Source organism: Phyllobates terribilis, unplaced genomic scaffold, assembly GCF_046119375.1.
Source record: "Phyllobates terribilis strain yellow unplaced genomic scaffold, ASM4611937v1 Scaffold_693__1_contigs__length_808095, whole genome shotgun sequence".
Classification (NCBI taxonomy): Eukaryota; Metazoa; Chordata; class Amphibia; order Anura; family Dendrobatidae; genus Phyllobates; species Phyllobates terribilis.
Genome location: NW_027363453.1, coordinates 38,805 through 58,897, shown reverse-complemented (window position 1 = coordinate 58,897; position 20,093 = coordinate 38,805). Strand labels below are relative to the sequence as shown.

Genomic DNA, 20,093 nt, shown 5'->3' with positions numbered 1-20,093 from the left:
AAGAGAACCCAACCCAAAAAGTTTGGTTGATTAGTCTGTGGCATTCTGTTAAACTGTTGCTTATGGCGGTCTCTGTGAGCTTCTCAGCGACATTCAGCCAGCCAGGTATCCTGCCTGCAGTAGGTGGAATGTGGCAATGGAACGCTGGCTGCGCGTGTCATAATAGGCTCTGAGCCTTTATATACCTGTGCACAGCAGCAGCCACCTTCAGTCTGCTGCTGGACAGCCAGCAGCAGCAGCAGCAGGAGAGGTATGTAATCAGGAGCCCTCCTGCTAAGGGTAGACAGCTGCTCATTCCACCCCACCCCCCGCCTTAATTGGTTCTCCTCCCTTCCAACGTTGTTGAGGCGGGTGGGAACAGCAGGGGGTGAAGGTGCTGTGTTTAAAGAGGTGGAGTTATGCAGATCTAAAACGCGTGGATTGCAGCAGCAGCAAGCCGAAAAGTGCAGGCATGTAAGGGATCTAGAGGTTGACAACATGTCTTCTTAACGGGAGTCCAGGAGCTCATCTCCACAAATGGACTTTTCAGGATCCTTGGGTGGCTCCGTAGTTTGAAACCAATTCTGGTTATCGCTTCTCGGCCTTTTGGCTAAGATCAAGTGTAGTATCTGTTCTTATCAGTTTAATATCTGATACGTCCCCTATCTGGGGACCATATATTAAATGGATTTTTAGAACAGGGAGATGGAAAAAGAGCTTGCTCTGTCCACTCCACGCATTGACCTGGTATTGCAGTATCTCCAGGACCGGTGCACCCCTTCTTTAATGCAGTTTCTAAAATCAGAAAGAATTGAATTCAATGTTTTTTGTTCATTTTGCTTGTTTGTCGGATTTTGGGATGGACTCTTTGGCTTTGCTTTTCTTCTCCTCATTGGATTTTTCATGTTCAAAGTTGCAGAAGCCAGATTACAAGCTCATTTTGGTTCAACTTCAGCAACTGTGCATTGCATTGCCATGTAATGTGATGCAATGCTATCTTTCTAGCTCTCCCTTTTTACTTCCTTTTGGATAAACAGACATATTAGGCAAGCATTTTGGAGCTTTCACCTAAATAACTACAGGTGGTGAGATAAGCTGCACAATATAATTGACCTTTCAGTATATTGTTGTACACACACCATCTATTTAGCAAATGCCCTTGTTATCAACAGCAGCCTTTTAAACTCACCTGAGCTAACAGGTATGTGCACTGGTTACTCTGCTGCGCTTAAAATTTCTTTTTTGGTTTGCTACAATGCCTTTTCTGAAACGTTGTCTCCTTCTGCTGGAACACTGACTTCTTTCATTTAATGCCTGCAGACTATAAAAGAGAACCCAACCCAAAAAGTTTGGTTGATTAGTCTGTGGCATTCTGTTAAACTGTTGCTTATGGCGGTCTCTGTGAGCTTCTCAGCGACATTCAGCCAGCCAGGTATCCTGCCTGCAGTAGATGGAATGTGGCAATGGAACGCTGGCTGCGCGTGTCATAATAGGCTCTGAGCCTTTATATACCTGTGCACAGCAGCAGCCACCTTCAGTCTGCTGCTGGACAGCCAGCAGCAGCAGCAGCAGGAGAGGTATGTAATCAGGAGCCCTCCTGCTAAGGGTAGACAGCTGCTCGTTCCACCCCACCCCCCGCCTTAATTGGTTCTCCTCCCTTCCAACGGTGTTGAGGCGGGTGGGAACAGCAGGGGGTGAAGGTGCTGTGTTTAAAGAGGTGGAGTTATGCAGATCTAAAACGCGTGGATTGCAGCAGCAGCAAGCCGAAAAGTGCAGGCATGTAAGGGATCTAGAGGTTGACAACATGTCTTCTTAACGGGAGTCCAGGAGCTCATCTCCACAAATGGACTTTTCAGGATCCTTGGGTGGCTCCGTAGTTTGAAACCAATTCTGGTTATCGCTTCTCGGCCTTTTGGCTAAGATCAAGTGTAGTATCTGTTCTTATCAGTTTAATATCTGATACGTCCCCTATCTGGGGACCATATATTAAATGGATTTTTAGAACAGGGAGATGGAAAAAGAGCTTGCTCTGTCCACTCCACGCATTGACCTGGTATTGCAGTATCTCCAGGACCGGTGCACCCCTTCTTTAATGCAGTTTCTAAAATCAGAAAGAATTGAATTCAATGTTTTTTGTTCATTTTGCTTGTTTGTCGGATTTTGGGATGGACTCTTTGGCTTTGCTTTTCTTCTCCTCATTGGATTTTTCATGTTCAAAGTTGCAGAAGCCAGATTACAAGCTCATTTTGGTTCAACTTCAGCAACTGTGCATTGCATTGCCATGTAATGTGATGCAATGCTATCTTTCTAGCTCTCCCTTTTTACTTCCTTTTGGATAAACAGACATATTAGGCAAGCATTTTGGAGCTTTCACCTAAATAACTACAGGTGGTGAGATAAGCTGCACAATATAATTGACCTTTCAGTATATTGTTGCACACACACCATCTATTTAGCAAATGCCCTTGTTATCAACAGCAGCCTTTTAAACTCACCTGAGCTAACAGGTATGTGCGCTGGTTACTCTGCTGCGCTTAAAATTTCTTTTTTGGTTTGCTACAATGCCTTTTCTGAAACGTTGTCTCCTTCTGCTGGAACACTGACTTCTTTCATTTAATGCCTGCAGACTATAAAAGAGAACCCAACCCAAAAAGTTTGGTTGATTAGTCTGTGGCATTCTGTTAAACTGTTGCTTATGGCGGTCTCTGTGAGCTTCTCAGCGACATTCAGCCAGCCAGGTATCCTGCCTGCAGTAGATGGAATGTGGCAATGGAACGCTGGCTGCGCGTGTCATAATAGGCTCTGAGCCTTTATATACCTGTGCACAGCAGCAGCCACCTTCAGTCTGCTGCTGGACAGCCAGCAGCAGCAGCAGCAGGAGAGGTATGTAATCAGGAGCCCTCCTGCTAAGGGTAGACAGCTGCTCGTTCCACCCCACCCCCCGCCTTAATTGGTTCTCCTCCCTTCCAACGGTGTTGAGGCGGGTGGGAACAGCAGGGGGTGAAGGTGCTGTGTTTAAAGAGGTGGAGTTATGCAGATCTAAAACGCGTGGATTGCAGCAGCAGCAAGCCGAAAAGTGCAGGCATGTAAGGGATCTAGAGGTTGACAACATGTCTTCTTAACGGGAGTCCAGGAGCTCATCTCCACAAATGGACTTTTCAGGATCCTTGGGTGGCTCCGTAGTTTGAAACCAATTCTGGTTATCGCTTCTCGGCCTTTTGGCTAAGATCAAGTGTAGTATCTGTTCTTATCAGTTTAATATCTGATACGTCCCCTATCTGGGGACCATATATTAAATGGATTTTTAGAACAGGGAGATGGAAAAAGAGCTTGCTCTGTCCACTCCACGCATTGACCTGGTATTGCAGTATCTCCAGGACCGGTGCACCCCTTCTTTAATGCAGTTTCTAAAATCAGAAAGAATTGAATTCAATGTTTTTTGTTCATTTTGCTTGTTTGTCGGATTTTGGGATGGACTCTTTGGCTTTGCTTTTCTTCTCCTCATTGGATTTTTCATGTTCAAAGTTGCAGAAGCCAGATTACAAGCTCATTTTGGTTCAACTTCAGCAACTGTGCATTGCATTGCCATGTAATGTGATGCAATGCTATCTTTCTAGCTCTCCCTTTTTACTTCCTTTTGGATAAACAGACATATTAGGCAAGCATTTTGGAGCTTTCACCTAAATAACTACAGGTGGTGAGATAAGCTGCACAATATAATTGACCTTTCAGTATATTGTTGCACACACACCATCTATTTAGCAAATGCCCTTGTTATCAACAGCAGCCTTTTAAACTCACCTGAGCTAACAGGTATGTGCGCTGGTTACTCTGCTGCGCTTAAAATTTCTTTTTTGGTTTGCTACAATGCCTTTTCTGAAACGTTGTCTCCTTCTGCTGGAACACTGACTTCTTTCATTTAATGCCTGCAGACTATAAAAGAGAACCCAACCCAAAAAGTTTGGTTGATTAGTCTGTGGCATTCTGTTAAACTGTTGCTTATGGCGGTCTCTGTGAGCTTCTCAGCGACATTCAGCCAGCCAGGTATCCTGCCTGCAGTAGATGGAATGTGGCAATGGAACGCTGGCTGCGCGTGTCATAATAGGCTCTGAGCCTTTATATACCTGTGCACAGCAGCAGCCACCTTCAGTCTGCTGCTGGACAGCCAGCAGCAGCAGCAGCAGGAGAGGTATGTAATCAGGAGCCCTCCTGCTAAGGGTAGACAGCTGCTCGTTCCACCCCACCCCCCGCCTTAATTGGTTCTCCTCCCTTCCAACGGTGTTGAGGCGGGTGGGAACAGCAGGGGGTGAAGGTGCTGTGTTTAAAGAGGTGGAGTTATGCAGATCTAAAACGCGTGGATTGCAGCAGCAGCAAGCCGAAAAGTGCAGGCATGTAAGGGATCTAGAGGTTGACAACATGTCTTCTTAACGGGAGTCCAGGAGCTCATCTCCACAAATGGACTTTTCAGGATCCTTGGGTGGCTCCGTAGTTTGAAACCAATTCTGGTTATCGCTTCTCGGCCTTTTGGCTAAGATCAAGTGTAGTATCTGTTCTTATCAGTTTAATATTTGATACGTCCCCTATGTGGGGACCATATATTAAATGGATTTTTAGAACAGGGAGATGGAAAAAGAGCTTGCTCTGTCCACTCCACGCATTGACCTGGTATTGCAGTATCTCCAGGACCGGTGCACCCCTTCTTTAATGCAGTTTCTAAAATCAGAAAGAATTGAATTCAATGTTTTTTGTTCATTTTGCTTGTTTGTCGGATTTTGGGATGGACTCTTTGGCTTTGCTTTTCTTCTCCTCATTGGATTTTTCATGTTCAAAGTTGCAGAAGCCAGATTACAAGCTCATTTTGGTTCAACTTCAGCAACTGTGCATTGCATTGCCATGTAATGTGATGCAATGCTATCTTTCTAGCTCTCCCTTTTTACTTCCTTTTGGATAAACAGACATATTAGGCAAGCATTTTGGAGCTTTCACCTAAATAACTACAGGTGGTGAGATAAGCTGCACAATATAATTGACCTTTCAGTATATTGTTGCACACACACCATCTATTTAGCAAATGCCCTTGTTATCAACAGCAGCCTTTTAAACTCACCTGAGCTAACAGGTATGTGCGCTGGTTACTCTGCTGCGCTTAAAATTTCTTTTTTGGTTTGCTACAATGCCTTTTCTGAAACGTTGTCTCCTTCTGCTGGAACACTGACTTCTTTCATTTAATGCCTGCAGACTATAAAAGAGAACCCAACCCAAAAAGTTTGGTTGATTAGTCTGTGGCATTCTGTTAAACTGTTGCTTATGGCGGTCTCTGTGAGCTTCTCAGCGACATTCAGCCAGCCAGGTATCCTGCCTGCAGTAGATGGAATGTGGCAATGGAACGCTGGCTGCGCGTGTCATAATAGGCTCTGAGCCTTTATATACCTGTGCACAGCAGCAGCCACCTTCAGTCTGCTGCTGGACAGCCAGCAGCAGCAGCAGCAGGAGAGGTATGTAATCAGGAGCCCTCCTGCTAAGGGTAGACAGCTGCTCGTTCCACCCCACCCCCCGCCTTAATTGGTTCTCCTCCCTTCCAACGGTGTTGAGGCGGGTGGGAACAGCAGGGGGTGAAGGTGCTGTGTTTAAAGAGGTGGAGTTATGCAGATCTAAAACGCGTGGATTGCAGCAGCAGCAAGCCGAAAAGTGCAGGCATGTAAGGGATCTAGAGGTTGACAACATGTCTTCTTAACGGGAGTCCAGGAGCTCATCTCCACAAATGGACTTTTCAGGATCCTTGGGTGGCTCCGTAGTTTGAAACCAATTCTGGTTATCGCTTCTCGGCCTTTTGGCTAAGATCAAGTGTAGTATCTGTTCTTATCAGTTTAATATCTGATACGTCCCCTATCTGGGGACCATATATTAAATGGATTTTTAGAACAGGGAGATGGAAAAAGAGCTTGCTCTGTCCACTCCACGCATTGACCTGGTATTGCAGTATCTCCAGGACCGGTGCACCCCTTCTTTAATGCAGTTTCTAAAATCAGAAAGAATTGAATTCAATGTTTTTTGTTCATTTTGCTTGTTTGTCGGATTTTGGGATGGACTCTTTGGCTTTGCTTTTCTTCTCCTCATTGGATTTTTCATGTTCAAAGTTGCAGAAGCCAGATTACAAGCTCATTTTGGTTCAACTTCAGCAACTGTGCATTGCATTGCCATGTAATGTGATGCAATGCTATCTTTCTAGCTCTCCCTTTTTACTTCCTTTTGGATAAACAGACATATTAGGCAAGCATTTTGGAGCTTTCACCTAAATAACTACAGGTGGTGAGATAAGCTGCACAATATAATTGACCTTTCAGTATATTGTTGCACACACACCATCTATTTAGCAAATGCCCTTGTTATCAACAGCAGCCTTTTAAACTCACCTGAGCTAACAGGTATGTGCGCTGGTTACTCTGCTGCGCTTAAAATTTCTTTTTTGGTTTGCTACAATGCCTTTTCTGAAACGTTGTCTCCTTCTGCTGGAACACTGACTTCTTTCATTTAATGCCTGCAGACTATAAAAGAGAACCCAACCCAAAAAGTTTGGTTGATTAGTCTGTGGCATTCTGTTAAACTGTTGCTTATGGCGGTCTCTGTGAGCTTCTCAGCGACATTCAGCCAGCCAGGTATCCTGCCTGCAGTAGATGGAATGTGGCAATGGAACGCTGGCTGCGCGTGTCATAATAGGCTCTGAGCCTTTATATACCTGTGCACAGCAGCAGCCACCTTCAGTCTGCTGCTGGACAGCCAGCAGCAGCAGCAGCAGGAGAGGTATGTAATCAGGAGCCCTCCTGCTAAGGGTAGACAGCTGCTCGTTCCACCCCACCCCCTGCCTTAATTGGTTCTCCTCCCTTCCAACGGTGTTGAGGCGGGTGGGAACAGCAGGGGGTGAAGGTGCTGTGTTTAAAGAGGTGGAGTTATGCAGATCTAAAACGCGTGGATTGCAGCAGCAGCAAGCCGAAAAGTGCAGGCATGTAAGGGATCTAGAGGTTGACAACATGTCTTCTTAACGGGAGTCCAGGAGCTCATCTCCACAAATGGACTTTTCAGGATCCTTGGGTGGCTCCGTAGTTTGAAACCAATTCTGGTTATCGCTTCTCGGCCTTTTGGCTAAGATCAAGTGTAGTATCTTTCGAAAAGGCGGTTTTGGATGTTGGCCGCCCTAGTAGATTGATACATTATGCACACTGGGGTTTAGGCGCTTGTTAGTACGCCAGGTGGCTAATATAGTCATCTGGTGGAAAGCATGGCCCCCCAGGATCGACGCCATTGGGCCGGGGAAGATCGAAAGCCCGAAGTGTGAAGTGCCCCAGGAGTGGTGACCCTGGGGTGCCTTAACTCACTGGGATTGGGAACCCCACTTGAGTTTATGGCACATTTGCACTAGCACTTCAATATTTCTTTCTTCACACACACCCTTATTCCGGGCCTTCTGGCCTTAGGATGGGGAATTTTTCAATTCCCGGTCGAAGGTCCGGGCAGTATTATACTGTGAAACCTTCACTATTTATTTAATTTTTTTTTTTTGTCACTGTGTGTCCACTTTTTCACGTGTGTCCACGTCCTTACTAGGATTTTGTCGGGATGCGGTTCCCTTACGGGTTCCTCTCTTGGCAGGTCTAGGGGGGGAGTGTGTGGCCATCAGGTTCCGCTCCCCCCTGAACCCCCCTGGCTCTCCTCTTTCGGGAGGAGAGCGTTTTTGGATCCCCTCTTCCGGGAGGGGAGCACAGTCTTTGGCTCCCAGTGCCTTGCTCGGGTGAGAACTCAGGCAGGTATTGAGGGTAAGATTGGGTCGCCTCTGGCTCCGGCTGGAGGTGGCTATTTGTCCCTGTGCCTCGCTGTGGCCTTCTGGCTCGGAGGGACGGGGAATGGTTTGGGGGACCCTTCTCCTTTTGGAGAGGGTTTCAAGAAGACCAGCATCCTAGTGCACTTTTTTTTGTGGCACTTGTCACTTTTTTAAGCGCACTCGGGTTTTGTACACGAATTCGGGCTTTCGATAAAAAAAAAAAAAAAAAATCTGTTCTTATCAGTTTAATATCTGATACGTCCCCTATCTGGGGACCATATATTAAATGGATTTTTAGAACAGGGAGATGGAAAAAGAGCTTGCTCTGTCCACTCCACGCATTGACCTGGTATTGCAGTATCTCCAGGACCGGTGCACCCCTTCTTTAATGCAGTTTCTAAAATCAGAAAGAATTGAATTCAATGTTTTTTGTTCATTTTGCTTGTTTGTCGGATTTTGGGATGGACTCTTTGGCTTTGCTTTTCTTCTCCTCATTGGATTTTTCATGTTCAAAGTTGCAGAAGCCAGATTACAAGCTCATTTTGGTTCAACTTCAGCAACTGTGCATTGCATTGCCATGTAATGTGATGCAATGCTATCTTTCTAGCTCTCCCTTTTTACTTCCTTTTGGATAAACAGACATATTAGGCAAGCATTTTGGAGCTTTCACCTAAATAACTACAGGTGGTGAGATAAGCTGCACAATATAATTGACCTTTCAGTATATTGTTGCACACACACCATCTATTTAGCAAATGCCCTTGTTATCAACAGCAGCCTTTTAAACTCACCTGAGCTAACAGGTATTTGCGCTGGTTACTCTGCTGCGCTTAAAATTTCTTTTTTGGTTTGCTACAATGCCTTTTCTGAAACGTTGTCTCCTTCTGCTGGAACACTGACTTCTTTCATTTAATGCCTGCAGACTATAAAAGAGAACCCAACCCAAAAAGTTTGGTTGATTAGTCTGTGGCATTCTGTTAAACTGTTGCTTATGGCGGTCTCTGTGAGCTTCTCAGCGACATTCAGCCAGCCAGGTATCCTGCCTGCAGTAGATGGAATGTGGCAATGGAACGCTGGCTGCGCGTGTCATAATAGGCTCTGAGCCTTTATATACCTGTGCACAGCAGCAGCCACCTTCAGTCTGCTGCTGGACAGCCAGCAGCAGCAGCAGCAGGAGAGGTATGTAATCAGGAGCCCTCCTGCTAAGGGTAGACAGCTGCTCGTTCCACCCCACCCCCCGCCTTAATTGGTTCTCCTCCCTTCCAACGGTGTTGAGGCGGGTGGGAACAGCAGGGGGTGAAGGTGCTGTGTTTAAAGAGGTGGAGTTATGCAGATCTAAAACGCGTGGATTGCAGCAGCAGCAAGCCGAAAAGTGCAGGCATGTAAGGGATCTAGAGGTTGACAACATGTCTTCTTAACGGGAGTCCAGGAGCTCATCTCCACAAATGGACTTTTCAGGATCCTTGGGTGGCTCCGTAGTTTGAAACCAATTCTGGTTATCGCTTCTCGGCCTTTTGGCTAAGATCAAGTGTAGTATCTGTTCTTATCAGTTTAATATCTGATACGTCCCCTATCTGGGGACCATATATTAAATGGATTTTTAGAACAGGGAGATGGAAAAAGAGCTTGCTCTGTCCACTCTACGCATTGACCTGGTATTGCAGTATCTCCAGGACCGGTGCACCCCTTCTTTAATGCAGTTTCTAAAATCAGAAAGAATTGAATTCAATGTTTTTTGTTCATTTTGCTTGTTTGTCGGATTTTGGGATGGACTCTTTGGCTTTGCTTTTCTTCTCCTCATTGGATTTTTCATGTTCAAAGTTGCAGAAGCCAGATTACAAGCTCATTTTGGTTCAACTTCAGCAACTGTGCATTGCATTGCCATGTAATGTGATGCAATGCTATCTTTCTAGCTCTCCCTTTTTACTTCCTTTTGGATAAACAGACATATTAGGCAAGCATTTTGGAGCTTTCACCTAAATAACTACAGGTGGTGAGATAAGCTGCACAATATAATTGACCTTTCAGTATATTGTTGCACACACACCATCTATTTAGCAAATGCCCTTGTTATCAACAGCAGCCTTTTAAACTCACCTGAGCTAACAGGTATGTGCGCTGGTTACTCTGCTGCGCTTAAAATTTCTTTTTTGGTTTGCTACAATGCCTTTTCTGAAACGTTGTCTCCTTCTGCTGGAACACTGACTTCTTTCATTTAATGCCTGCAGACTATAAAAGAGAACCCAACCCAAAAAGTTTGGTTGATTAGTCTGTGGCATTCTGTTAAACTGTTGCTTATGGCGGTCTCTGTGAGCTTCTCAGCGACATTCAGCCAGCCAGGTATCCTGCCTGCAGTAGATGGAATGTGGCAATGGAACGCTGGCTGCGCGTGTCATAATAGGCTCTGAGCCTTTATATACCTGTGCACAGCAGCAGCCACCTTCAGTCTGCTGCTGGACAGCCAGCAGCAGCAGCAGCAGGAGAGGTATGTAATCAGGAGCCCTCCTGCTAAGGGTAGACAGCTGCTCGTTCCACCCCACCCCCCGCCTTAATTGGTTCTCCTCCCTTCCAACGGTGTTGAGGCGGGTGGGAACAGCAGGGGGTGAAGGTGCTGTGTTTAAAGAGGTGGAGATATGCAGATCTAAAACGCGTGGATTGCAGCAGCAGCAAGCCGAAAAGTGCAGGCATGTAAGGGATCTAGAGGTTGACAACATGTCTTCTTAACGGGAGTCCAGGAGCTCATCTCCACAAATGGACTTTTCAGGATCCTTGGGTGGCTCCGTAGTTTGAAACCAATTCTGGTTATCGCTTCTCGGCCTTTTGGCTAAGATCAAGTGTAGTATCTGTTCTTATCAGTTTAATATCTGATACGTCCCCTATCTGGGGACCATATATTAAATGGATTTTTAGAACAGGGAGATGGAAAAAGAGCTTGCTCTGTCCACTCCACGCATTGACCTGGTATTGCAGTATCTCCAGGACCGGTGCACCCCTTCTTTAATGCAGTTTCTAAAATCAGAAAGAATTGAATTCAATGTTTTTTGTTCATTTTGCTTGTTTGTCGGATTTTGGGATGGACTCTTTGGCTTTGCTTTTCTTCTCCTCATTGGATTTTTCATGTTCAAAGTTGCAGAAGCCAGATTACAAGCTCATTTTGGTTCAACTTCAGCAACTGTGCATTGCATTGCCATGTAATGTGATGCAATGCTATCTTTCTAGCTCTCCCTTTTTACTTCCTTTTGGATAAACAGACATATTAGGCAAGCATTTTGGAGCTTTCACCTAAATAACTACAGGTGGTGAGATAAGCTGCACAATATAATTGACCTTTCAGTATATTGTTGCACACACACCATCTATTTAGCAAATGCCCTTGTTATCAACAGCAGCCTTTTAAACTCACCTGAGCTAACAGGTATGTGCGCTGGTTACTCTGCTGCGCTTAAAATTTCTTTTTTGGTTTGCTACAATGCCTTTTCTGAAACGTTGTCTCCTTCTGCTGGAACACTGACTTCTTTCATTTAATGCCTGCAGACTATAAAAGAGAACCCAACCCAAAAAGTTTGGTTGATTAGTCTGTGGCATTCTGTTAAACTGTTGCTTATGGCGGTCTCTGTGAGCTTCTCAGCGACATTCAGCCAGCCAGGTATCCTGCCTGCAGTAGATGGAATGTGGCAATGGAACGCTGGCTGCGCGTGTCATAATAGGCTCTGAGCCTTTATATACCTGTGCACAGCAGCAGCCACCTTCAGTCTGCTGCTGGACAGCCAGCAGCAGCAGCAGGAGAGGTATGTAATCAGGAGCCCTCCTGCTAAGGGTAGACAGCTGCTCGTTCCACCCCACCCCCCGCCTTAATTGGTTCTCCTCCCTTCCAACGGTGTTGAGGCGGGTGGGAACAGCAGGGGGTGAAGGTGCTGTGTTTAAAGAGGTGGAGTTATGCAGATCTAAAACGCGTGGATTGCAGCAGCAGCAAGCCGAAAAGTGCAGGCATGTAAGGGATCTAGAGGTTGACAACATGTCTTCTTAACGGGAGTCCAGGAGCTCATCTCCACAAATGGACTTTTCAGGATCCTTGGGTGGCTCCGTAGTTTGAAACCAATTCTGGTTATCGCTTCTCGGCCTTTTGGCTAAGATCAAGTGTAGTATCTGTTCTTATCAGTTTAATATCTGATACGTCCCCTATCTGGGGACCATATATTAAATGGATTTTTAGAACAGGGAGATGGAAAAAGAGCTTGCTCTGTCCACTCCACGCATTGACCTGGTATTGCAGTATCTCCAGGACCGGTGCACCCCTTCTTTAATGCAGTTTCTAAAATCAGAAAGAATTGAATTCAATGTTTTTTGTTCATTTTGCTTGTTTGTCGGATTTTGGGATGGACTCTTTGGCTTTGCTTTTCTTCTCCTCATTGGATTTTTCATGTTCAAAGTTGCAGAAGCCAGATTACAAGCTCATTTTGGTTCAACTTCAGCAACTGTGCATTGCATTGCCATGTAATGTGATGCAATGCTATCTTTCTAGCTCTCCCTTTTTACTTCCTTTTGGATAAACAGACATATTAGGCAAGCATTTTGGAGCTTTCACCTAAATAACTACAGGTGGTGAGATAAGCTGCACAATATAATTGACCTTTCAGTATATTGTTGCACACACACCATCTATTTAGCAAATGCCCTTGTTATCAACAGCAGCCTTTTAAACTCACCTGAGCTAACAGGTATGTGCGCTGGTTACTCTGCTGCGCTTAAAATTTCTTTTTTGGTTTGCTACAATGCCTTTTCTGAAACGTTGTCTCCTTCTGCTGGAACACTGACTTCTTTCATTTAATGCCTGCAGACTATAAAAGAGAACCCAACCCAAAAAGTTTGGTTGATTAGTCTGTGGCATTCTGTTAAACTGTTGCTTATGGCGGTCTCTGTGAGCTTCTCAGCGACATTCAGCCAGCCAGGTATCCTGCCTGCAGTAGATGGAATGTGGCAATGGAACGCTGGCTGCGCGTGTCATAATAGGCTCTGAGCCTTTATATACCTGTGCACAGCAGCAGCCACCTTCAGTCTGCTGCTGGACAGCCAGCAGCAGCAGCAGCAGGAGAGGTATGTAATCAGGAGCCCTCCTGCTAAGGGTAGACAGCTGCTCGTTCCACCCCACCCCCCGCCTTAATTGGTTCTCCTCCCTTCCAACGGTGTTGAGGCGGGTGGGAACAGCAGGGGGTGAAGGTGCTGTGTTTAAAGAGGTGGAGTTATGCAGATCTAAAACGCGTGGATTGCAGCAGCAGCAAGCCGAAAAGTGCAGGCATGTAAGGGATCTAGAGGTTGACAACATGTCTTCTTAACGGGAGTCCAGGAGCTCATCTCCACAAATGGACTTTTCAGGATCCTTGGGTGGCTCCGTAGTTTGAAACCAATTCTGGTTATCGCTTTTCGGCCTTTTGGCTAAGATCAAGTGTAGTATCTGTTCTTATCAGTTTAATATCTGATACGTCCCCTATCTGGGGACCATATATTAAATGGATTTTTAGAACAGGGAGATGGAAAAAGAGCTTGCTCTGTCCACTCCACGCATTGACCTGGTATTGCAGTATCTCCAGGACCGGTGCACCCCTTCTTTAATGCAGTTTCTAAAATCAGAAAGAATTGAATTCAATGTTTTTTGTTCATTTTGCTTGTTTGTCGGATTTTGGGATGGACTCTTTGGCTTTGCTTTTCTTCTCCTCATTGGATTTTTCATGTTCAAAGTTGCAGAAGCCAGATTACAAGCTCATTTTGGTTCAACTTCAGCAACTGTGCATTGCATTGCCATGTAATGTGATGCAATGCTATCTTTCTAGCTCTCCCTTTTTACTTCCTTTTGGATAAACAGACATATTAGGCAAGCATTTTGGAGCTTTCACCTAAATAACTACAGGTGGTGAGATAAGCTGCACAATATAATTGACCTTTCAGTATATTGTTGCACACACACCATCTATTTAGCAAATGCCCTTGTTATCAACAGCAGCCTTTTAAACTCACCTGAGCTAACAGGTATGTGCGCTGGTTACTCTGCTGCGCTTAAAATTTCTTTTTTGGTTTGCTACAATGCCTTTTCTGAAACGTTGTCTCCTTCTGCTGGAACACTGACTTCTTTCATTTAATGCCTGCAGACTATAAAAGAGAACCCAACCCAAAAATTTGGTTGATTAGTCTGTGGCATTCTGTTAAACTGTTGCTTATGGCGGTCTCTGTGAGCTTCTCAGCGACATTCAGCCAGCCAGGTATCCTGCCTGCAGTAGATGGAATGTGGCAATGGAACGCTGGCTGCGCGTGTCATAATAGGCTCTGAGCCTTTATATACCTGTGCACAGCAGCAGCCACCTTCAGTCTGCTGCTGGACAGCCAGCAGCAGCAGCAGCAGGAGAGGTATGTAATCAGGAGCCCTCCTGCTAAGGGTAGACAGCTGCTCGTTCCACCCCACCCCCCGCCTTAATTGGTTCTCCTCCCTTCCAACGGTGTTGAGGCGGGTGGGAACAGCAGGGGGTGAAGGTGCTGTGTTTAAAGAGGTGGAGTTATGCAGATCTAAAACGCGTGGATTGCAGCAGCAGCAAGCCGAAAAGTGCAGGCATGTAAGGGATCTAGAGGTTGACAACATGTCTTCTTAACGGGAGTCCAGGAGCTCATCTCCACAAATGGACTTTTCAGGATCCTTGGGTGGCTCCGTAGTTTGAAACCAATTCTGGTTATCGCTTCTCGGCCTTTTGGCTAAGATCAAGTGTAGTATCTGTTCTTATCAGTTTAATATCTGATACGTCCCCTATCTGGGGACCATATATTAAATGGATTTTTAGAACAGGGAGATGGAAAAAGAGCTTGCTCTGTCCACTCCACGCATTGACCTGGTATTGCAGTATCTCCAGGACCGGTGCACCCCTTCTTTAATGCAGTTTCTAAAATCAGAAAGAATTGAATTCAATGTTTTTTGTTCATTTTGCTTGTTTGTCGGATTTTGGGATGGACTCTTTGGCTTTGCTTTTCTTCTCCTCATTGGATTTTTCATGTTCAAAGTTGCAGAAGCCAGATTACAAGCTCATTTTGGTTCAACTTCAGCAACTGTGCATTGCATTGCCATGTAATGTGATGCAATGCTATCTTTCTAGCTCTCCCTTTTTACTTCCTTTTGGATAAACAGACATATTAGGCAAGCATTTTGGAGCTTTCACCTAAATAACTACAGGTGGTGAGATAAGCTGCACAATATAATTGACCTTTCAGTATATTGTTGCACACACACCATCTATTTAGCAAATGCCCTTGTTATCAACAGCAGCCTTTTAAACTCACCTGAGCTAACAGGTATGTGCGCTGGTTACTCTGCTGCGCTTAAAATTTCTTTTTTGGTTTGCTACAATGCCTTTTCTGAAACGTTGTCTCCTTCTGCTGGAACACTGACTTCTTTCATTTAATGCCTGCAGACTATAAAAGAGAACCCAACCCAAAAAGTTTGGTTGATTAGTCTGTGGCATTCTGTTAAACTGTTGCTTATGGCGGTCTCTGTGAGCTTCTCAGCGACATTCAGCCAGCCAGGTATCCTGCCTGCAGTAGATGGAATGTGGCAATGGAACGCTGGCTGCGCGTGTCATAATAGGCTCTGAGCCTTTATATACCTGTGCACAGCAGCAGCCACCTTCAGTCTGCTGCTGGACAGCCAGCAGCAGCAGCAGCAGGAGAGGTATGTAATCAGGAGCCCTCCTGCTAAGGGTAGACAGCTGCTCGTTCCACCCCACCCCCCGCCTTAATTGGTTCTCCTCCCTTCCAACGGTGTTGAGGCGGGTGGGAACAGCAGGGGGTGAAGGTGCTGTGTTTAAAGAGGTGGAGTTATGCAGATCTAAAACGCGTGGATTGCAGCAGCAGCAAGCCGAAAAGTGCAGGCATGTAAGGGATCTAGAGGTTGACAACATGTCTTCTTAACGGGAGTCCAGGAGCTCATCTCCACAAATGGACTTTTCAGGATCCTTGGGTGGCTCCGTAGTTTGAAACCAATTCTGGTTATCGCTTCTCGGCCTTTTGGCTAAGATCAAGTGTAGTATCTGTTCTTATCAGTTTAATATCTGATACGTCCCCTATCTGGGGACCATATATTAAATGGATTTTTAGAACAGGGAGATGGAAAAAGAGCTTGCTCTGTCCACTCCACGCATTGACCTGGTATTGCAGTATCTCCAGGACCGGTGCACCCCTTCTTTAATGCAGTTTCTAAAATCAGAAAGAATTGAATTCAATGTTTTTTGTTCATTTTGCTTGTTTGTCGGATTTTGGGATGGACTCTTTGGCTTTGCTTTTCTTCTCCTCATTGGATTTTTCATGTTCAAAGTTGCAGAAGCCAGATTACAAGCTCATTTTGGTTCAACTTCAGCAACTGTGCATTGCATTGCCATGTAATGTGATGCAATGCTATCTTTCTAGCTCTCCCTTTTTACTTCCTTTTGGATAAACAGACATATTAGGCAAGCATTTTGGAGCTTTCACCTAAATAACTACAGGTGGTGAGATAAGCTGCACAATATAATTGACCTTTCAGTATATTGTTGCACACACACCATCTATTTAGCAAATGCCCTTGTTATCAACAGCAGCCTTTTAAACTCACCTGAGCTAACAGGTATGTGCGCTGGTTACTCTGCTGCGCTTAAAATTTCTTTTTTGGTTTGCTACAATGCCTTTTCTGAAACGTTGTCTCCTTCTGCTGGAACACTGACTTCTTTCATTTAATGCCTGCAGACTATAAAAGAGAACCCAACCCAAAAAGTTTGGTTGATTAGTCTGTGGCATTCTGTTAAACTGTTGCTTATGGCGGTCTCTGTGAGCTTCTCAGCGACATTCAGCCAGCCAGGTATCCTGCCTGCAGTAGATGGAATGTGGCAATGGAACGCTGGCTGCGCGTGTCATAATAGGCTCTGAGCCTTTATATACCTGTGCACAGCAGCAGCCACCTTCAGTCTGCTGCTGGACAGCCAGCAGCAGCAGCAGGAGAGGTATGTAATCAGGAGCCCTCCTGCTAAGGGTAGACAGCTGCTCGTTCCACCCCACCCCCCGCCTTAATTGGTTCTCCTCCCTTCCAACGGTGTTGAGGCGGGTGGGAACAGCAGGGGGTGAAGGTGCTGTGTTTAAAGAGGTGGAGTTATGCAGATCTAAAACGCGTGGATTGCAGCAGCAGCAAGCCGAAAAGTGCAGGCATGTAAGGGATCTAGAGGTTGACAACATGTCTTCTTAACGGGAGTCCAGGAGCTCATCTCCACAAATGGACTTTTCAGGATCCTTGGGTGGCTCCGTAGTTTGAAACCAATTCTGGTTATCGCTTCTCGGCCTTTTGGCTAAGATCAAGTGTAGTATCTGTTCTTATCAGTTTAATATCTGATACGTCCCCTATCTGGGGACCATATATTAAATGGATTTTTAGAACAGGGAGATGGAAAAAGAGCTTGCTCTGTCCACTCCACGCATTGACCTGGTATTGCAGTATCTCCAGGACCGGTGCACCCCTTCTTTAATGCAGTTTCTAAAATCAGAAATAATTGAATTCAATGTTTTTTGTTCATTTTGCTTGTTTGTCGGATTTTGGGATGGACTCTTTGGCTTTGCTTTTATTCTCCTCATTGGATTTTTCATGTTCAAAGTTGCAGAAGCCAGATTACAAGCTCATTTTGGTTCAACTTCAGCAACTGTGCATTGCATTGCCATGTAATGTGATGCAATGCTATCTTTCTAGCTCTCCCTTTTTACTTCCTTTTGGATAAACAGACATATTAGGCAAGCATTTTGGAGCTTTCACCTAAATAACTACAGGTGGTGAGATAAGCTACACAATATAATTGACCTTTCAGTATATTGTTGCACACACACCATCTATTTAGCAAATGCCCTTGTTATCAACAGCAGCCTTTTAAACTCACCTGAGCTAACAGGTATGTGCGCTGGTTACTCTGCTGCGCTTAAAATTTCTTTTTTGGTTTGCTACAATGCCTTTTCTGAAACGTTGTCTCCTTCTGCTGGAACACTGACTTCTTTCATTTAATGCCTGCAGACTATAAAAGAGAACCCAACCCAAAAAGTTTGGTTGATTAGTCTGTGGCATTCTGTTAAACTGTTGCTTATGGCGGTCTCTGTGAGCTTCTCAGCGACATTCAGCCAGCCAGGTATCCTGCCTGCAGTAGATGGAATGTGGCAATGGAACGCTGGCTGCGCGTGTCATAATAGGCTCTGAGCCTTTATATACCTGTGCACAGCAGCAGCCACCTTCAGTCTGCTGCTGGACAGCCAGCAGCAGCAGCAGCAGGAGAGGTATGTAATCAGGAGCCCTCCTGCTAAGGGTAGACAGCTGCTCGTTCCACCCCACCCCCCGCCTTAATTGGTTCTCCTCCCTTCCAACGGTGTTGAGGCGGGTGGGAACAGCAGGGGGTGAAGGTGCTGTGTTTAAAGAGGTGGAGTTATGCAGATCTAAAACGCGTGGATTGCAGCAGCAGCAAGCCGAAAAGTGCAGGCATGTAAGGGATCTAGAGGTTGACAACATGTCTTCTTAACGGGAGTCCAGGAGCTCATCTCCACAAATGGACTTTTCAGGATCCTTGGGTGGCTCCGTAGTTTGAAACCAATTCTGGTTATCGCTTCTCGGCCTTTTGGCTAAGATCAAGTGTAGTATCTGTTCTTATCAGTTTAATATCTGATACGTCCCCTATCTGGGGACCATATATTAAATGGATTTTTAGAACAGGGAGATGGAAAAAGAGCTTGCTCTGTCCACTCCACGCATTGACCTGGTATTGCAGTATCTCCAGGACCGGTGCACCCCTTCTTTAATGCAGTTTCTAAAATCAGAAAGAATTGAATTCAATGTTTTTTGTTCATTTTGCTTGTTTGTCGGATTTTGGGATGGACTCTTTGGCTTTGCTTTTCTTCTCCTCATTGGATTTTTCATGTTCAAAGTTGCAGAAGCCAGATTACAAGCTCATTTTGGTTCAACTTCAGCAACTGTGCATTGCATTGCCATGTAATGTGATGCAATGCTATCTTTCTAGCTCTCCCTTTTTACTTCCTTTTGGATAAACAGACATATTAGGCAAGCATTTTGGAGCTTTCACCTAAATAACTACAGGTGGTGAGATAAGCTGCACAATATAATTGACCTTTCAGTATATTGTTGCACACACACCATCTATTTAGCAAATGCCCTTGTTATCAACAGCAGCCTTTTAAACTCACCTGAGCTAACAGGTATGTGCGCTGGTTACTCTGCTGCGCTTAAAATTTCTTTTTTGGTTTGCTACAATGCCTTTTCTGAAACGTTGTCTCCTTCTGCTGGAACACTGACTTCTTTCATTTAATGCCTGCAGACTATAAAAGAGAACCCAACCCAAAAAGTTTGGTTGATTAGTCTGTGGCATTCTGTTAAACTGTTGCTTATGGCGGTCTCTGTGAGCTTCTCAGCGACATTCAGCCAGCCAGGTATCCTGCCTGCAGTAGATGGAATGTGGCAATGGAACGCTGGCTGCGCGTGTCATAATAGGCTCTGAGCCTTTATATACCTGTGCACAGCAGCAGCCACCTTCAGTCTGCTGCTGGACAGCCAGCAGCAGCAGCAGGAGAGGTATGTAATCAGGAGCCCTCCTGCTAAGGGTAGACAGCTGCTCGTTCCACCCCACCCCCCGCCTTAATTGGTTCTCCTCCCTTCCAACGGTGTTGAGGCGGGTGGGAACAGCAGGGGGTGAAGGTGCTGTGTTTAAAGAGGTGGAGTTATGCAGATCTAAAACGCGTGGATTGCAGCAGCAGCAAGCCGAAAAGTGCAGGCATGTAAGGGATCTAGAGGTTGACAACATGTCTTCTTAACGGGAGTCCAGGAGCTCATCTCCACAAATGGACTTTTCAGGATCCTTGGGTGGCTCCGTAGTTTGAAACCAATTCTGGTTATCGCTTCTCGGCCTTTTGGCTAAGATCAAGTGTAGTATCTGTTCTTATCAGTTTAATATCTGATACGTCCCCTATCTGGGGACCATATATTAAATGGATTTTTAGAACAGGGAGATGGAAAAAGAGCTTGCTCTGTCCACTCCACGCATTGACCTGGTATTGCAGTATCTCCAGGACCGGTGCACCCCTTCTTTAATGCAGTTTCTAAAATCAGAAATAATTGAATTCAATGTTTTTTGTTCATTTTGCTTGTTTGTCGGATTTTGGGATGGACTCTTTGGCTTTGCTTTTATTCTCCTCATTGGATTTTTCATGTTCAAAGTTGCAGAAGCCAGATTACAAGCTCATTTTGGTTCAACTT

The 20,093-nt window shown here is 45.3% G+C and overlaps 15 non-coding genes and 1 pseudogene across 15 annotated transcripts; all 16 read left to right on the top strand.

The window, feature by feature from the left end:
• Positions 1-569: 569 nt before the first annotated feature.
• On the top strand, positions 570-760 carry LOC141236215 (U2 spliceosomal RNA). The gene has a single exon (XR_012301909.1). It is a non-coding gene; the product is annotated as a U2 spliceosomal RNA (small nuclear RNA).
• Positions 761-1,875: 1,115 nt separating this feature from the next.
• LOC141236203 (U2 spliceosomal RNA) lies at positions 1,876-2,066 on the top strand. The gene has a single exon (XR_012301897.1). It is a non-coding gene; the product is annotated as a U2 spliceosomal RNA (small nuclear RNA).
• Positions 2,067-3,181: 1,115 nt separating this feature from the next.
• On the top strand, positions 3,182-3,372 carry LOC141236192 (U2 spliceosomal RNA). Its single transcript, XR_012301886.1, has one exon. It is a non-coding gene; the product is annotated as a U2 spliceosomal RNA (small nuclear RNA).
• Positions 3,373-4,487: 1,115 nt separating this feature from the next.
• On the top strand, positions 4,488-4,678 carry LOC141236291 (U2 spliceosomal RNA). Its single transcript, XR_012301982.1, has one exon. It is a non-coding gene; the product is annotated as a U2 spliceosomal RNA (small nuclear RNA).
• A 1,115-nt stretch (positions 4,679-5,793) lies between these two features.
• LOC141236181 (U2 spliceosomal RNA) lies at positions 5,794-5,984 on the top strand. Its single transcript, XR_012301875.1, has one exon. It is a non-coding gene; the product is annotated as a U2 spliceosomal RNA (small nuclear RNA).
• A 1,115-nt stretch (positions 5,985-7,099) lies between these two features.
• Positions 7,100-7,191, top strand: LOC141235860 (U2 spliceosomal RNA; annotated as a pseudogene).
• An 802-nt stretch (positions 7,192-7,993) lies between these two features.
• On the top strand, positions 7,994-8,178 carry LOC141236364 (U2 spliceosomal RNA). The gene has a single exon (XR_012302038.1). It is a non-coding gene; the product is annotated as a U2 spliceosomal RNA (small nuclear RNA).
• A 1,115-nt stretch (positions 8,179-9,293) lies between these two features.
• LOC141236271 (U2 spliceosomal RNA) lies at positions 9,294-9,484 on the top strand. The gene has a single exon (XR_012301962.1). It is a non-coding gene; the product is annotated as a U2 spliceosomal RNA (small nuclear RNA).
• Positions 9,485-10,599: 1,115 nt separating this feature from the next.
• LOC141236170 (U2 spliceosomal RNA) lies at positions 10,600-10,790 on the top strand. The gene has a single exon (XR_012301864.1). It is a non-coding gene; the product is annotated as a U2 spliceosomal RNA (small nuclear RNA).
• A 1,112-nt stretch (positions 10,791-11,902) lies between these two features.
• On the top strand, positions 11,903-12,093 carry LOC141236159 (U2 spliceosomal RNA). Its single transcript, XR_012301853.1, has one exon. It is a non-coding gene; the product is annotated as a U2 spliceosomal RNA (small nuclear RNA).
• Positions 12,094-13,208: 1,115 nt separating this feature from the next.
• Positions 13,209-13,399, top strand: LOC141236292 (U2 spliceosomal RNA). The gene has a single exon (XR_012301983.1). It is a non-coding gene; the product is annotated as a U2 spliceosomal RNA (small nuclear RNA).
• Positions 13,400-14,513: 1,114 nt separating this feature from the next.
• Positions 14,514-14,704, top strand: LOC141236148 (U2 spliceosomal RNA). Its single transcript, XR_012301842.1, has one exon. It is a non-coding gene; the product is annotated as a U2 spliceosomal RNA (small nuclear RNA).
• A 1,115-nt stretch (positions 14,705-15,819) lies between these two features.
• On the top strand, positions 15,820-16,010 carry LOC141236137 (U2 spliceosomal RNA). Its single transcript, XR_012301831.1, has one exon. It is a non-coding gene; the product is annotated as a U2 spliceosomal RNA (small nuclear RNA).
• Positions 16,011-17,122: 1,112 nt separating this feature from the next.
• LOC141236126 (U2 spliceosomal RNA) lies at positions 17,123-17,313 on the top strand. The gene has a single exon (XR_012301820.1). It is a non-coding gene; the product is annotated as a U2 spliceosomal RNA (small nuclear RNA).
• Positions 17,314-18,428: 1,115 nt separating this feature from the next.
• Positions 18,429-18,619, top strand: LOC141236115 (U2 spliceosomal RNA). The gene has a single exon (XR_012301809.1). It is a non-coding gene; the product is annotated as a U2 spliceosomal RNA (small nuclear RNA).
• A 1,112-nt stretch (positions 18,620-19,731) lies between these two features.
• On the top strand, positions 19,732-19,922 carry LOC141236103 (U2 spliceosomal RNA). Its single transcript, XR_012301798.1, has one exon. It is a non-coding gene; the product is annotated as a U2 spliceosomal RNA (small nuclear RNA).
• The last annotated feature ends 171 nt before the right edge of the window (positions 19,923-20,093 follow it).